The sequence below is a fragment of the Ascaphus truei genome, chromosome 6, assembly GCF_040206685.1.
Source record: "Ascaphus truei isolate aAscTru1 chromosome 6, aAscTru1.hap1, whole genome shotgun sequence".
NCBI classification, from domain to species: domain Eukaryota; kingdom Metazoa; phylum Chordata; class Amphibia; order Anura; family Ascaphidae; genus Ascaphus; species Ascaphus truei.
In genome coordinates this window covers 107,291,992-107,296,075 of record NC_134488.1, presented here as the reverse complement: position 1 = coordinate 107,296,075, position 4,084 = coordinate 107,291,992, and positions in this window count along the sequence as shown.

Here is a 4,084-nt window from a genome sequence, read left to right as displayed (position 1 = left end):
CAACCCCCATCAGTCACCCTCTCTGAGCCCCCTGAAACTGTCTGGTCTGTGGTGATGGGCTATAATAGGAGGCTCTTCCCTCCACTTTGGTACAACCCTCATCAGTCACCTTCCCTGGGTCCTCGGTGTGCGTCAGTACCTGGCATTGTGCGGGGGTTCCTGAGCCTGTTGGGTCACAGCGGTCTCATACTGGGTAATCATTTTTCCAAGATCATTCCTCAGTAATAAATTATATTAATTAATTAATATCATCAATTATTCCCAACTCCCGCACTCTCTTCCCAGCACCCCAATCCAGTTTGCCACAGACAAATCATGGCAGCCTCCTCCTGCCACCCCCAAATGCAGAGTCCACCCAGGAATGATTTCTTCAAGACCCCCCACCCCGGCCACACCTGAGTTCATCAGTCCTTGTGTGAGTTCCTGCCCCACGGTGACTGGCTGTAAGTGATCACCTCTAGTTAGTTTATTGAACCCCAGACACCACATAGGCACCTGTGTGTTGTGCTGAGGGGTGATTTCCTCCAAATGCAGTTGCAGGCTTCTTCTTTTATGGGCAGGCAATGCTGATATGCCCCAGCTAGTTGCAAGTAAAACACCGGCGGGTATCCCGCTGCCCCGGTGTGGCAACACCCCCCCAGATGAAGCCTCAGCAAACTTAACAGGAGGAGGTTGTGGGGTCTTTCTGTCTCTACTCTTCTTCCATCCTTGGACCCCCTTTTAACTGCTGGTGTCCTACTAGCCATGTAAGCATCTGCAAGATTGCTAGCCTCCATGGCTAACTTAGGGGTTCTATCCATCACCCACTCTCACTTCAAGGAGGCACAGAATTTACAATTGCTCCTGAATTGTGACAACCAGTAGCCCTTCAAAACGTTCAATATCCAGCCCCCCAACCCAACTGCAGAAAGAGGTCATGTGCCCCATCAGAAAAGCTGTTGGTAGAATCACGCTGCAGGGCTCTGAAATTCTGCGTGTAGACCTCAGGGGTGATATTAAAATGGCATAACAATGCTGCTTTGATGGCCTCATAATCCTGGTCGAGGTGTGCTGGAAGGTCAGCAAACACTTCCAGAGCTTTGCCTTTCAATTCGGGTGTAAGATTCCTTGCCCAATGATACTCAGGCAGCTGGTATTGCCTGCAGGTTTTTTGAAACCCACGCAGGAAGTTGTCTAGGTCCCATCTTTTTCCAGTGTGGGAAAGTTCTCTGGAAGGGGTCTCGAAAAAGGCTGGACTCTCTTCTGATGGGCGCTGCATTCTCCTTTTGGAGTCTGGCAAGTTCCAGCTGGTGTCTCCGCTCGGCCTTGCTCTCTGCAGCATGTCTCTCAGCTGGGTGATGAGTTGCAAGCCCATTGCAGCATCCACCGGTCCCCGGTGCCTGAGAGCAGTCTGCATTTAAATATTCAGAGCGCTGTGAGGATTAGAACTGCTGGAATCCTCTGAATACAACAGTCCTGGGTCCCTTGACTCTTGGGAATATTCCAGGGCTAAGCCGCCCTCTGCGCCACTGCCCTGCTCATCCTGGCACAGTGTAGCATCTTGTTCTGTATTGCTTTCCAGCAAGGCTTGGATCAGCTCATCTTTAGTTCTACCCAGTATAGTGATATTTCTTTCCTCACACTGAGTCATCAGTTTATTTCGTCTGGCGTTTGTATACAGCAGAATAAGGAATAGGGAAACAGGGCACTCCGATTCTCTATCCCTTGTTCTGCATTCATTTCGATTATCCGCAGGTTTTGCCTGGACCAGGAGCACCGGTAGTTGTATCGTTAATATTATTCATTTATGATGTGCAGCATCCACTAGCCTTTCGTTTGTATACAGCAGCCATGGTCACTAATCTTGTGGAAAATAAAAAGATATAGAATCTATATTTCTTATCTTCGTGAGGTGCACCATTTTTTAAAAATCTTACATTTCGTAGATCTGCGAGGAAATTAATAGTTGCTCACCTCTGTCTCTGGCTAAGGCCGCGCGTATAGTGCCCGCGACGGGTGACGTCACCCATCGCCGTCGCCGCTAGCGAAAATTATATTTCGCATTGCGGCGGCGGCGGCACGGGCTTCAGAGCATTTGATTTGTTCAGGGGGCTGTCACATGAGGCGACCGCCCTTGAAAAATCAAATATTCCCGCCTTCCAAAGTCCACGACGCTCCGTCGCATTGCCGCCGTCGCGCTTACTATAAGCGCACGCGGCGGCGGCAATGTATTTGTTTATGGGCGTCGTCGCCATCGTCCGTCGTGGGCGCTATACGCACGGCCTAAGGAGGGTCCATGCATTTTTGTGATGGGTCTTAGAAGATGGAACCTTGCAGAGCAGCCCTATCTGTATATCATCACCCGTCACTAATATCTAAACATCTCCTTGTTTTATGGTTCCAGCAAAAAGTATTAACGTGACACGTACCTTTATTACCATGTAATAATGCCTGTCATTTATATCATTACACTATGATAGTTTATACCTGGCACACCAGGGTGATGCACCCAAGAACCAATTACACTATTGCACTAAAACAACTACCAAGAGAGGCTGGGGGAAAGGGGTGAGACACTTGAAACTGTAAGACGCTTATAACTAGTGTATCTGGTTTCAAGTGGTAGATGGCTGCAAGTGAAGAAACAAACACCTGTTTCTTGGCTGAAGAGACAGGACAGATTCATCCTTCTGCACGGGCAAAGCAAAATATGGGGGTATCGGCCGCTTGGGGGATAATAGTAATACGTTTATTTCATATAACGCTTTCTTCCAATAGAATGCAAAGCGCGTCACAGTTACAGTATAGCGCGCGGTAAGCAGCATGTAGGAAGTTTTACAGACACAGTCCCTGCCGAGATGAGCTTACAATCTATGTTTTTGGTGCCTGAGGCACAGGGAGATAAAGTGACTTGCCCAAGGTCACAAGGAGCCAACACCAGGAATTGAACCAGGTTCCCCTGATTCAAACTCAGTGCTTTAGATTAAAGGATGACAAGGGTAAATTGACATCACAAGCCTCTACCCCCTGAGTACTAGATATGCTTATTACAGCTATGTTGAAATGCTTAATGGGATATAACTGAGCAAAATCAAACAGAAGGGGTCTCATACATGAATATTAAACACGTGCATGTAGAATTGGCAAAATAGCAGTGTTTTCATGGTTCAGCTGTGTAAGTGAGAGGGAGCTAATAATGATTTCTGCAGCTTGAGGTTAAAAACTGTCAGCAGGTTGCAAATTTCCAACAATGTGCACTTGAGCACTGCTGTTGCAGAAACCCTAAACCTGCCAGCAGCCTGTGACGCCTCCCCTTTACTGCCACTGCAGAGCTAGACCCAGGGCTCAGGCTGTATTTATAGAACAGGGGCTGGGTGGAATGCCAGGCTGACAGCAATGGGCTCTAGTTACAGGTGGACAGCAATGTTCTCTATGTCGCTTCTCTAAAACACTCAAGTCAGATCAGATCAGCACATTTTTGTGAACTGCTCTAGTGCTCCATAGGGATCTATGTGGTGTTTTGTAAGGAAAAAGAAATGTCAAACTCAGGAAAATGTTATTGATACCTAAGCTACAATAATTCAGCTTTAAATAAAGCCTGGAACCGAACATCAGTCACTATTCCAGCCACATTCCTCGTTTCATATTCACAATATATAGCATTCCTCTATAAACAGCGCCACCTCCTCTGAAGGACTCTTGTTAGATTAACAGTTAGAAAAATGTATATGTATATACAGAGTGTGTGTGTGTGTATATATATATATATATTATATATATATATATATATATATATATATATTATATATATATATATATATACACATATATATATATATATATATACACACATACACAAAGAGAGAGAGAGAGAGTTTATATACAATTATTTCCCATACAATCTTAAAGCAAATAATAAAATTAATTATTAAGAAAAAGTTGTCAAAGGAACATTTTGGGTCTCCCGTAAATGTTTATAAACTATAGTATAATGTGACCCCTTTATGATTATCAATAAGTAGCAAATTATATTATATATGAATGCATTTCATATTATATTATGGTGAATTAATTGGTGTGGGATTTGTAAACAAATGGACATATA